This window comes from Onychomys torridus, chromosome 5 (genome assembly GCF_903995425.1).
Source record: "Onychomys torridus chromosome 5, mOncTor1.1, whole genome shotgun sequence".
Lineage (NCBI taxonomy): Eukaryota > Metazoa > Chordata > Mammalia > Rodentia > Cricetidae > Onychomys > Onychomys torridus.
Genome location: NC_050447.1, coordinates 64105268 through 64119342, shown reverse-complemented (window position 1 = coordinate 64119342; position 14075 = coordinate 64105268). Strand labels below are relative to the sequence as shown.

General features: G+C 43.7%; 1 non-coding gene across 1 annotated transcript; it reads left to right on the top strand.

Moving 5' to 3' along the window:
* The first annotated feature begins 201 nt into the window (after window positions 1–201).
* On the top strand, window positions 202–367 carry LOC118584950. The gene has a single exon (XR_004945116.1). It is a non-coding gene; the product is annotated as a U1 spliceosomal RNA (small nuclear RNA).
* The last annotated feature ends 13708 nt before the right edge of the window (window positions 368–14075 follow it).

Below are 14075 nucleotides of genomic sequence, written 5' to 3'. Positions count from 1 at the left end.
AATATGTGCAAATGTCCAGGAATAACATGAAAAGATGTTCAATATCATTAGTCATTACACTGAAGAAATTAGGCAATGTGTTTTTAAAAATTAGTCTGGCGGTTAAATATTAAAAATACACTTACCACATGAGCTACCATTACTCTTACATTCATTTACTCAAGAGAAATGAAAACATGTCTGCACAAAAAGGTATACACAATGCTTACCTGGCAGGGGAGATACCATGATCATGAAGGTGGTTTTCCCAGGGCGAGGCTTGTCCATTGCACTCTGAATGTGCTGACCCCTGAGATTTCCCCAAATTCGGGAAACTCAACTGCATAATTTGTGGTAGTGGGGGACTGTGTTTTGGTGCTCTCCCCTGAAATAAAAAGAAAGAAAGGGGGGAAAAGGTATACACAAAGCTTCATTGCAACTTTATTCATAATAGCCAAAAAGGAAACATCAATGGTCATCAGTTGATAGGCAGATATGGTATGCCCATACAATAGAATACTATTCAGCAATAAAAAGGAATGAAGTGCTAATACATTATACAATATTAATATGTCTCAAAACCACTAACTTGTGTAGGAGAAGAAAGGCCCAGATGAGTACACAGTGTACTCATTTACATGAAATGTCCAGTACAACATGAGATAAGAAATATATTAACAATTTCTAGATCTGGGGATGGGGAAAATGAGCGCTAATGAACACAGACACTTTGGGAGGGGTGATCAGAATGTTGTGAAATTAGGTTATGGTGATAATTACATAGCTCTGAAAATGTATGGAGAACAATAAATTATGTACTGTAGTGATATATTGTGTACACCAATAAAATTTGACTCAAGATCAGAGAATAGAACAAGCCACTAGGTTAAACATAGAGGCCAGACAGTGGTGGCACATACCTTTAATCCTAGCGCTTAGGAGGCAGAGATCCAGATGGATCTCTGTGAGTTCAAGCCACCCTGGATTACATGAGATTGACTCAGTCTAGGAGAGAAACAGAGCCAGGCAGTGGTGCTGCACTTGAGATCTCATGCCTTTGCTTAGGAAGTCACACACCTTTAATTCCAGCACTATAATGGAAGTGATATGGTGGGCGGAGAAAGGTATATGTCGTGAGGAGACAGGAACTAAAGCCTTTTTGGCTGAGGAACCCCTTTTGCCTAGAGCCCTTTCGGCTGGAGCTCTTTCAGGCTGAGGAATTGGTGAGGTAAGAAGTGGTGGCTGTGGCTTGCTCTGCTTCTTTGATCTTTCAGCTGTCACTCCAATATCAGGCTCTGGGTTTTTTTATTAAAAGACCATTTAGCAATTCATGTCACAATGCAGTTTAAAAATGATTGTTTTATGAGGACTATAACTCAATAAAAGTTGTTTATAAAAACATCAGCTCCATGCTGGTCAGGGAGGTTTCTGAGTCATCCAAAACAATGCAGCATATTGCCGCTGCTGTTGGTTGCCCACCAGAATAGGCAGTAAGGCACTACTGCTGAACCATGCACTTCGGTTTTAGGCTGAGACCAAGCAGAAATCTTTGCTCCTTGTTGGCTGGTTTTCATTGTATCTAGGGTGCTGTGTGGCCTTCTGGAAGAGAGTTGTTACTAATATTCCTACTCAGCTGTGAGCCCCATGTGTTACAACATGCACAACAGTGGCATGATCGTCATGGGAGTAACTAACCACTTTCCAGGTGGAGTTAAGACTATGGGGATGTTTTCATATCTGCTAGTTCTTCCCTTGGGCCAGGAGTTCTCAGCATTTAAGGATTACATTGTGTCTCCCTATGTCTTATTTCTAAAGAAAACTGGAAAAATACCAAAGAGTTCTGCCAGACCTCTTGTGACGGCTTAAAAGCGTGGGAGCAGAGGATGCCACAGAGATATTTCTGAATGCAAGGATAGCCTAATGCATCAGGAGACGGTCTCTGTAAAGTGGATATTAGCAAGAATTGTGCTATCCTAACACATGGGAGATCTTCCAGAAGTATTCATGGAAAGCATTAGAATCAGTGGACAGTGATTAACAGAAGAAGAAGAAGAAGAAGAAGAAGAAGAAGAAGAAGAAGAAGAAGAAGAAGAAGAAGAAGAAGAAGAAGAAGAAAAGAAAAGAAAAGAAAAGAAAAGAAAAGAAAAGAAAGAAGGAAATCACAGCTGGTCAAAGTGTGGAGAATTAAGTGCAATGTGGAGAGTAAGTGAGGCTGTGAAGTGCCCAGCACAAATGGGACATCTGAATCACATCCACCATTACCCCCAAGTCTGAGAGACCATCACGGGAGAAGAGGTGGAAAGATTACAAGAGCCATAGGCTGAGGAGGACCAGAGATAAACAGTGTCTTCTGGACAAGACAGGGACTGTTGCACTCATGAATTCATACACCCCTGTGACTGTCCCAAGACCAAGCCAGTCAACATTCTGGTAGAGAGTGGGGAGGGTCTCGTGGGCTCCCACCTCTAGCTGAGGAGCTATTGATAGTTGGTGGCTTCTGGGGGGAGAACATTCAATTAAAAGCACAAAAAGAAAAAGAAAGAAAGAAAGAAAGAAAAGAAAGGAGAAAGAGCAGAAGAGTATTTGGAACAAAGAACACAACTCTATGCCTCTCAACCATACTCACTCCAGCCCAGTCAGCATTTGGTTCTGAGAAAATAGCTTTGAAAATCACCCTGCTTTCTGGTGGCTAGATGGTTTTGGATTTCCCTTCCTCATTTTGCAAATGTAACACTTATCCTCCTCACTTGCTCCTGTGTTTATCCAGTTCTGCAGATGGCTCTGCGTGTATTCCTGTCCCAGCACGTGGGCACATGTATTTACCACATGCATCTGAGCAAACGGATTCCCCTGGCACCTAGCACTGCTAGTACCATGTTGTGTGCACAGTCGGAAGGACCTGCTGGCTGAGGCTGACAATCTGAAAGCTGATTATCAAAAAAGGAAGGGAGACTGTCCTACATTTTTTTAAAAAGTGTTTTAATTCTTCTCCTCTATTTTAGGAGAGAAATGGGAGAGTAGAAAAATGACTGACCTAGGTCAAGGACTCACACCATCCATGGTGCAATACATGTCCCGTGAATCAGCAAATCAGTGTGCAAACCGCAGAAACACAGTCTAGCCTCACAGCACAGAGCAGCTTTCCACGCTGCAGACAATGGAAGCTTAGAGCACCAAAGAATGGAGACTCAGGCTAAACTCAGTTATCAGCAAAGATAAGGGATAGACTGGAAGAGGGCCATAGACACACCAACCAGAACCCAATAGCTACCACTAAGGAACCAGAACAGGATTCTTCTCATGTGTGTCCTTAGAAATCGCCTCTCCCCACAACTTCATGTACTCATTAAATGATGTGTATTGACTCTCTGCATTATGTCAGTGTGCTGAGAAGGTTTCAGACACAGGCAAAGCATAGGCTCTTCACCAGTTCTATAATGTAAGGGGGAAATTTGAACACAGATAGGATGAGATCAGATGCCCCATGCAAGTTGAATGTGCTGCATAAAGTTGTGAGGGAATAAGGTGCTCCCCCAAACAATTCCTAGACCCCTCTGTAGTATGAATCTTAACAGGTCTTATTAATGAAATCAAACCCGAGGCCACCTATTGGGGTGACTGCTGGAAGATCAGAGAAGCAGAACAAGCCATGGTTTCCTCACCTCGCCAGTTCCTCAGCTGGTCTTGTTTCCTCAGACTGCAAGCTTCTGAATCCTCATCCAAATGGCTCTCAGCTGAACTGTGCTGCTCCAAAGCCTGAATGCTTAACCAGCCAAAATGCTTAACTAGCTAAATGCTTAACTAACTCTGGTGCCTCGTTTTCACGACTTATATATCTTTCTGTTCTCTGCTGTCACTCCCTGGGATTAAAGGCTGTTTCACCTGCCTAGCTGTTTCTAAAGTGGCCTTGAACTCAGAGATCCGATAGCTCTGCCTCCCAAGTGCTGGGATTAAAGGCGTACACCACCACCGCCCAGCTTCTGCTATGGCTCACTCTGACCCATTTTCTAGCCACCATTTCTGGCTCTGTTCTAGTGGCTGTCTGTTCTCTGACCCCAGATAAGTTTATTTTGGGGAACACACAATATTTTGGGGGAACACAATACCACACCCCTCATTCTGGGACGTTTCCTGAGGACAACTGATTCAAGACCTGTACTTCCTCCTTTATTTTTATATTAATGGGTCCTTTTACTTTTTTAAAAAAATATTATTACATTTATTTAGTGTGTGTTGGTGTGTGTACATGTGTGTCTGTGTTTGTACGTGTGTGTGCATGTGTCTTTGTGTGTCTTTGTGTGTGCATGTGTGTCTGTGTTTGTAAGTGTATATGTGCCTTGTGTCTCTGTGTCTTTGTGTGTGCATGTGTGTCTGTGTGTTTGTGTGTGTGCATGTGTGTCTGTGTTTGTATGTGTGTGTGCATGTGTATCTGTGTTCATATGTGTGTGTGCATGTGTGTCTTTGTGTGAGCATGTGTGGTCTGTGTATGTATGTGTCTACGTGTATGTGTATATGTGTGTCTGTGTATGTGTGTGTGTGTGTGTGTGTGTGTGTGTGCTCTGTGTGTATATACCTGCCATAGTGCTACCATGAAGGTCAAAGACAACTTCCAGGAATCAGCCTCCTCTTCCCCATCGTGCATCCCAGGGATTGAACCCAAGTTATCAGGCTTCTCCGCAGGGACCTCACCCACTCAGCCATAGCAGCCTCCCATTGATTGTTTTTCTATGAAACATCTCCAAAGTCAGGAATCAACAAAGTATAGCCCAGGTACAGCAACCCAGCACATTATTTGCTTTTATAAATAAAGTTTTGTTGAAACACAGCCACTTTCATTCATGTAGGTATCCTCTGTGGCTAAATTTACACTACAGCACCAGAGTTAAGTAAATTAGATGCCCACAAGGGAGGATATCTTGACAATAAAGCCCATTACAGAAAAACCTTGCCAAAATTTGTACTAAGAATAGAAATTTGGCCAGGTCTGGTGGCACATGTCTCTAATGCCAGCACTTGGGAGGCAGGTCTTTGAGTTATACACCTATTCTGCTTAGCTGGTTCCAGGCTAGCCAGGGCTACATAGTAAGATCTTGTCTCTTATATTTTTAGTTGTGAGCCTAACCTTTAACAGCCGGGCCATCTCTCCAGCCCAGGATCCTGACTCAAAATACAAACAACACCAAAGAATCCACCCAACAACAACAACAACAAAGTTTCAAAAGACGGAACAGCAAAGGCCTCAGAAATATAAAACTATAAAACCTGACTGACTGGACTAAAATGTTCTAAATATTTGGAAGCATAGTGCATGATGAAAAACTTTAGCATAAATACACACCAATTCTCCCATTCACTAATACAAAGTCGCTGACTCTCCAATGAGCATCTCAATGGAGTCAAGGGATTTTCTTGTTGTTGTTTTATTACATTGGTTTCTATTTGATTATTGTTTCTATTATCACTTAACAGTTTGATGAAAAAAATAAACATTTAAGAATAATTTACATGGAAACATCTAAAGTGAGAAGGGTGAGGATTTGTCCAAGGTATCAAAAATATTTTTTTAAAGTCAAATAGGAATGGTTTTGAAAAAAAGTGTTATGATACAATAAGCTTGAGCTTGACCAAGTTAGACTACTAGAGAAAGAACAGCTGACCTACAGCCCAGTGTACGCAAGAATTTAGTAAATGAGAAAGGTGGTGTTTGTATGTTGTGAGAAAAACGTGGATTGTGTAATATTAACAAAGGTTTAGGTATGGATGGTGGATTTAGCATATGCATCTGTTTTCATGCCTTCCCATACCCTCAAAAAGAAAACACAGGATGGAGAGATGGCTCCGAGGATAAAAGCACCCACTGCCAAGCCTGGTGACTTGAGTTCGATCCCTGGGACCTGCAGAGTGTCCTGGGGGAGGTCAGAAACACCAGCAGATGAAACTAATGGAAAAGAGTTCTATCATGGAGTGCAGGTCTTTTAAGCAGATATCGGCAGAGGCAACAGGCTGAGCAACTAAGAGCTGAAACTTCTGAAACCCTGAGCTAAAATCATCCTTTCCTCCCTTTAAATTTTCTCAGAAACGGGAAGTATGGGGGTGGATGTCCTTGCCACCTTTCTTCCTAATGAAGCAGGGAGTTCTACAGCTGTGATGGCAGAGTCTCAGCCTCTAGTCAATGCCAAGTACACAGATGCCATTTGTTTCATACTGGGTAGACGAGTGGACCCCAAAGCTGGGCAGACATTCCTCTGCAGAGGCCCAGACAGCACCACGGTTGATGAGGCTGAAAGAGAAGGCAGGAAAGAATGGGCTCAGCCAGGAGGCCCTCTTCAGCTCTTCTGGGGGAGGGGTGTAGCTGTGTTGGTGTCAAACCCCCTGAGGCCAGCACCAGTCAGCTCCAGGCTGATGGCCAGAAAGTTCAGAGAAGAGGCCAGGACTGGAGCCAAGAGAAATCCAATTCAGCACAGGCAGCAGCAAGCTCAGGAGAAGCTCAGTGGGCAAAAAGTGTCACTCAATAACCACAGAAACCAGCATGAGGGAGGAAGGGCATGAGGAAAGGTAGGAGGCAAGGATCCCAGAGTGACTTCTGCTTCAGAGAGCATTGTGGACCAAAGCCAGGACAGGGACACTCTCCACAGCCTGACAGGCAAATTCCTGTTGCTCTGGGTCCTTGGATGCCAGGAACTGATGAGTCTCTTCTTTGACAGTTATAAGCACCAGACGAAAAAGAAATACTTCATTTTAGAGAGCCACAAGAGACCTTAGAAGTTCTCTGTGTAACCAAAGGCTTTCAAGTGGAATGATTCATGTCTACCAGCTGTCCGGCACAGAGACTTCCCTGGTTTCACTTGTCCATTGAACCCCAGCACCACCCTAAGTGCCTGGAGCACAGCAGGTCCCAGCAATAATGCAGGATGCATGAAAGGTGAATCCTAGCTAGATATTTTGAGGCGTGTGTGTGTGTGTGTGTGTGTGTGTGTGTGTGTGTAAGGGTGTGTGCATCTGTGTACAGGTTTGATCCCCTATATGTGTATGAGCTGAAGCCAGAGGTAGCCACACAATGCCTGTGATGTCTGCCTCTATCTCTCTCCACCTTATTTTGAGGCAAGGTCTCTCAGTGAACCTGGAGCTTACTCTTTCATGTAAACTAGCTGGCCAGTAAGCCCCTATAATTTGCCTGTCTCTGCCCTATTTCATTGTTGGGGTTGCAAACACATTGTACCTGGCTTTCTTGTGGGTACTAGGAGTTTGGGACTCAAGTCCTTATGTTTACATAGCATCCATAAAAAGCCAGGCATGGCTGCCCATGCCTGTAGCCCCAGCATTAGGAGGCCAAGTCAGAGAGTTCCTGGGAGCCCGTCAGCCAACCAGCCTAGGTGAAATGGTAAGCTTCCCTCTTGGGTAAGACCCCATCTCAAGAGAATAAGGTAGAGAGCAATAGAGGAAGGTACCTGACATCCTCCTCAAGTCTCTGTATGCACTTGGTATCACGTATTATGTACATGCACTCCACACAACACATGCACATTTACTCACACACACACACCCATTTATAACTTCTCCACAAAATGCAGTCCAACCCTCATTAATTACCACCAGGGCTGGCATCATTGCCATCACAACTAATGTAATAACTGACCATGACCAATGAAAATGAACAAATGTGCAAACTCTAAAATGGCATCACAATTTAAATCCCTGTTTATTAAAATCGCACACACAAGAAGACAAAAATCAGACACTTACTGGAACACGTACTTCTTTTCACACATTCTTCCCACCTCTGTAGGGAAGACCAAGGTATATCCTATTCTCTTGACTCAGGAGTATCTTTTATTTCCCACGAGAATCACTCAAAATTCATCTATTTATTTGGAATACAGCTTTCTTTCCAGATGTGTACCATTCTGGAAATATAATACATTAAACTACATAATGCAAACTACATTTTTGAAAAATGAAGAATGAAATTAATTTGATAATATGTTATTTACCCCAATACATCCAAAATATTATTGGTTCAATATGTAGTTGATATTACAAATGATCAATGAGATATTGTACTTTATTGTATTTGTATAGTAAACCAGTTTACTCAGTAAGGACTGCAAATGAATCAAGTGTTCCATGCTTATCAGTAACTGGTAGTTATGAGGGTACAAATCTAAGAACCTGTAAACAATACTACCTTAATTATGGGTTTTATTGCTATGAAAAAACACCATGACCGTGGCAACTCTTATAAATGAAAACACTTAATTTAGGGGGCTCACTTACAGTTTCAGAGGTTCAGTCCATTATTATCATGGCAGGGAGCATGGTGGCATGCAGGCAGACATGGTGCTGGATGAGTAGCTAAGAGTCCTACATCTTGCAGACAACAGGAAGTCAACTGAGACACTGGGTGGCATCCTGAGCATAGGAAACCTCAAAGCCCACCTCCACAGTGACACACTTCCTCCAACAAGGCCACACCCACTCCAACAAAGCCACACCTTCTAATAGTGCCACTCCCTATGAGATTATGGTGGCCAATTACATTCAAACTACCACAAGTACCCTATTTTGTTCACTGTTGACTCAGGGTATCACTCTTTTTACAACATACTACACAACAGAAGCTCAGTAGGTATGTGCCAGATAGTTAGATGATAGAAAATGGTGGATGGGTGAATGGAAAGATAGATAGCTGGATGGATGAATGGATGGTTAGTTGGATGTACGGGTGATGGGTGGATAGATGGATGATGGCTAAATGGTTGGATGGGTAAATAAATGGATTGATGGATGAGTGACAGGTAAATGGATGGATGGATAGATAAGTGACTGGATTTCCAAATACATAGTTAATATTAATTAATTAATTAATTAATTAATTAATTAATTTTGGTTTTTCAAGATAGGGTTTCTCTGTGTAGCTTTATGCCTTTCCTGGAACTTGCTTTGGAGACTAGGCTGGCCTTGAACTCACAGAAATCCGCCTGCCTCTGCCTCCCAAGTGCTGGGATTAAAGGCGTGTGCCACCAATGCCCAGCCTAATATTAATCTTTTAAACTCTGATAAAGCTTGTGAAACTGGTCTGTGATGCTCATCCACAGTGACCTATCCAGTAAACAGGCAATTGTGGCATTATGCTGTTGCTATGTCTTGGACATCTATCAGAAAGGTCATAGGCTTCACTACCAACAGTAAACTGTTTATTAAAAGCATATTCTGTAGTGACCTTAGCATTCTGTTCCCCATAGACAGAGTGTTTCAGGGTTGAAGACTTGGTAGGAGGGGAGCTGAGGCAGAACTAGAGAAAGTAGACAGTGGTGCTGTTTGAACCACCTAGAAGCTAGATTCTTGTCATCTCTGTCTCAATCATCTGGGACTAGTGGTCCCGGCTTTCCCCCCCTCTGAATCTGTTTGCTCATCTTGCAGCCTTTTCTTAAAGGGAAGGCTTTGGAAAAAGCTCCATCTCTACAATAGAAACAAACCAGTTGTAGGAACAGCTCCAGGACCTGGAGCCTCTGCCTCTGTGGCACAGGAAACCACACTCACTAGTACTGTATGAAGTTTGCTCTCCCACTGAATTCAGTAGAGTCGGACAAGGCCCCCACCCCCTCTCCTCCAATGAGCTCCATGGGACTCTGCATCTTTGCACTGTTGGGTGGGAGCTCCTTAAAGCAGTATTGTGGTGGAGCCTGGCCTTTCCTTGAAGCACAGTGGTGGCCAGAGCAGCCAAAACTCCCATGACACCATTGAGCAGAGATGGAGATGAGGAAAAGAGCCCCACTGCAGAGCAGATGGCAAGTAGATGGAACCAAGTAATAGTGGGGAGTGTAGGTATTATTTGGCCCAATATGCCTTGTTGTGTTGCTGCTTTTGTCTGTTTGTTTGTTGTTTACACATGGTCTCACTAGGAGTCTCTGTTAGAACTCATGATGCTCCTGTCTCAGCCTCTAGAGTGCTGGGATTGCAGATGTGTGGCATCACACCCAGTCAATATGCCCCTCTCTAGTTAAGTGACCTCACTCATGTGGGCTTGTAAAAGCACTTTTAAGCTTAATGAAATAGACATAGTTCCAATGCAGGGAATGAAGTTGCACTTGTAGTAATAAGTATCTCTTTTCCTGGTCTCAAAGTCAAATAAAGCCAACTCAAGCTTATTCCAAGTTCTTCTCACTCTTGTCTTACCTAGACTTCCAGTGCCAGATAAAATCACTTCCAAAGTCAGCTGCCATCGAAGCTGTCTCACTTCACACATTCCGCCTGAGCCATCTTACTACAGCATCCCTCAGTCCAACATTTCCATATCCCAACACTGTACACTCCATTCAGAGGTGATGGATTCTCAGGCCACGTGCCCAATAACATTAAAATGTGTTTGCTGGCCAGGCGGTGGTGGCGCACGCCTTTAATCCCAGCACTCAGGAGGCAGAGCCAGGCGGATCTCTGTGAGTTCGAGGCCAGCCCAGGCTACCAAGTGAGTTCCAGGAAAGGCGCAAAGCTACACAGAGAAACCCTGTCTCAAAAAAAAACAAAAAACAAAAACAAAAACAAAAACAAACAAAAAAATGTGTTTGCTGTCTTCATAGGACCAGTATATGTCTGAGGCAAGTGATTCCTAGGCTTGTCACCAAAATCCTATATTCTCCTGGGTAGATACTATAGATAGGATCTGGAATGCCAGCAAAGGCCCCAGTATTAGGGACTTACTCTCTAGCCTGCCACTCCTCCTCTGGAAGACACCTGCTCACTCTCTCTCTGTCTCTCTCTCTGTCTCTCTCTCTGTCTCTCTCTCTGTCTCTCTCTCTGTCTCTCTCTGTTTCTCTCTGTCTCTCTCTCTGTCTCTCTCTGTCTCTCTCTCTCTCTCTCTCTCTCTCTCTCTCTCTCTCTCTCCCCCTTTCACTTTTGGCCATGAGGCAGGTGAAGTCTTCCTCCACCAGACGCTCACATCATGATGTGGTACTTTCTCCATAGCACTGACAGCAACAGGGCCAGGCAACTATGGGCTGCAACCTTCAAAACTGTAAGCCAAAGCAAAGTTTTCTCTTCGTAAGGTGACAGTCTCCTGACTAGTTATGTCAACAGAAGGCAGAGTAACATGCATGTTTATAAAACTTCATTATGCTTTTTTCTTGGAATAGTTCAGTGTTCACAGATCAGGACATGAAATGTAAGGTTCACTGAGCTTTCTGACATGAGGCTGCATGAGGATATGGATTAAGGGAAGCGATGCATGATGGGTAACCTGGTAAAACTGGCTTCCAGCACCTGCTTGGGCAATAGCTCTTAGTACATCAAGGGCAGCAGCCAATCTCCAAAAGGCCTTAGTAACCGCCATAAAATGATGGCTGGATCTCTGTAATGCCTGCGGCCTACAATTCTATTTCACCATGAGTAGGCAGAAGAAAGCTCTCTACTTTCAAAGGTTGTTACTCCATCTTTGAAAAATCCCGAGTTCTTGGAATTCACAACTGAGAACCCCAAGAGTACAAAGGAGTCATGGCAAGAATTAGGATCTCATTAGAAAAATGTTAATATCTCAAGGAAGCATAAACATGCTAAGAGAGAGAGAGAGAGAGAGAGAGAGAGAGAGAGAGAGAGAGTGAGTGTGTGTGTGTGTGTGTGATGTTACCATATCTCTTTTTGCTGACAGAGAGTAGACCACAGATGGCTTGCTCATCACAACAATAACAAGCTTCCAGTTTCTTGTAATTCAATGACTCATGAGGCCCTGGGATACGTAGTTGGAAATTTGATCACATAGGTGATGTCCCAGCAGCCTCCCTCTGAGAATAAGGCTGTCAGTAAACAGGCTGAGCAGCACCCTTTGGAACCCTTCAGGAGGACTCCATCACTGATTCAGTCCACTGATAACATGTGCACTATATCTATAGACAGCATTTTCTTTGTGCATTTCTCCATAGGATGATCTTGGCTCTGGTGAATAGTACTGTATGTTGTTGTTGTTGTTTGACACTTTGACACAAGCTAAAGTCACCTGGAAAGAGGGAGTCTCAACTGAGAAAATGCCTCCATCAGATTAGCCTGTAACAATAGTGCATATTTCTGGGAGGGTCCAGTCCATTGCAGGTGGTCCTGGGTTGTATAGAAAAATTAAGCTGAGCAAGGCAAGACAAACAAGCCATGCCTCCTCCGTGGTCTCTGCTTCAGTTCTGGCTTCCAGGTTCTTGCTTGAGTTCCTGCCTTGGCTTCCCTTCATCATAGCCTATAAGCTGTAAGATGAAATTAACCCTTTCTTCCCCAAGTTGCTTTTGGTCATGGTGTTTATCCCAGTGACAGAAAAGCAAATTGGGACATACTGCAATAAAGGGGGGGGGGGGAGCAGCACCCTTTGGACATGCTGATTTCATTCCTTGTTGTGGAAGTTCTATTTCTAGTCGGGTTATTTTTATACGTGAATCTTGTCATTTGTCATAGCATGGTGGATATTTAGAGTATTGTTATGCTGGCTACTTTTTACGTCAATTTGACATGAGCTAGAGTCATCTAAGAGGAGGGAACCTTAATTGAGAAAACTCCTCCATAAGATTAGGCTGTAATTAGATCTCAAAGGGGCCTTCAGATTCCAGAGTCACATGGGAGGGTGTGATGTGTACAAGGACAGGAAGGTCACCCCAATATCCTGGGGGCAGGAGCTGCTGGGGAGGGTTAGAAGGCTAAGTCTGAGATGTGCAAACCCATCACAGCCTCCTGAAGCCCATCTGGGACACACAGTGTGGGAGGCTGGGTGACTACAATGTTATTTGCTTCCATGTAACATTATGCCCATTTTGGCAAATACTAAATATAGTGTTAGCTGTGAATGACTCACCCAAACTTGAATAAAAGAGACATCAACTTTGAATGGCACTTACTATTTCCTTGCAGGAAGCTATGAATGAATTTCTCTCTATTCTCCATAGGTAAGTAAAACAAAAGAGCACTCATCAAATGTCTCCATAATTGACTGAAATCATAAAACCCCTGTTATAAACTGACAGGATCTTGGCAAGAGCTGGGATCTCATTAGAAACTGCCAAATTCCCAATGGGCTCAAAGATTCAGAGCATGTACTACTCTTGCAGATGACACAAGATGGGGGTTACCAGCACCCATGTACCGTGGCTCACAGTTGCCTGTAACTCCAGCTCCAGGGGGTCCTGGGGTGGAGGATATTTCCAGAGTCCCTGATTCACAGCCTTTTAATGACTGGTGCTAACACAATAAGGAACAGTAGCTAACTCCAGTTTCAATGGGGCCAGAGACCATTTGGGGATCGGCCGGACACTAACCTCAGGCCTCCACAAGCATGCCCACACATGCACATGTTCCTCCAAGGGCCCTCTCACATTCACCTGTACATACTTACACACAGGCATACACAAATACATCCACGTAAAAAGTAAAAGAAAGTAACTTGGGTGTCCTCTTACTTTCCTTACTGTACCACATTTGTTCTGTTAAACACCTCCTAAGGGGGTTGAGGAGAGGGCAAAGCACTTGCTGAATAAGTGTGAGGACCTTAGTTTGTGTTCCCAGAATCCACATAGAAAAAGCCAGTCATGGTGGCACTCACTTGTAATCCTAGCACACACTGGGGCTCGCTGGGGACCAGCCTAGGCAAATTGGTGACTGCCAAGATCAGAGAGAAACTCTGTCTCAATTAAAAAATTAAATAAAGTGGAGAGAGATTAAGGAAAACACCCAACACCAACCTCAGGCCTCCACAAGCATACCTACACATGCACATGTACCTGCATGCACACATGTGCACACACATATGCATGCATGCACATACACACATACATGAAAATACATTGTAGACAAATTTCTAAACAGTCTTATTAAATAAAAAATATGGAGCCAGATATAGGGGTGAAAACCTGAGAGCTCAGGGAAGTAGGGAAAGCCACAGCTAACCTTACCTCACCAACTCCACAGCTTCCAAAAAGACCTACTCCTGTATGCCCATGCCTATATGCCTTTCTGTTCTGTTCTCTCACTCCCTCTCTCAGCCCAGCTACATCACTTCCTCTTCCTGCCCAGCTCTGTCACTTTCTATCTGTAAAGACCTCAAGACCTCTATGGTTGGTGCTGGGATTAAAGGC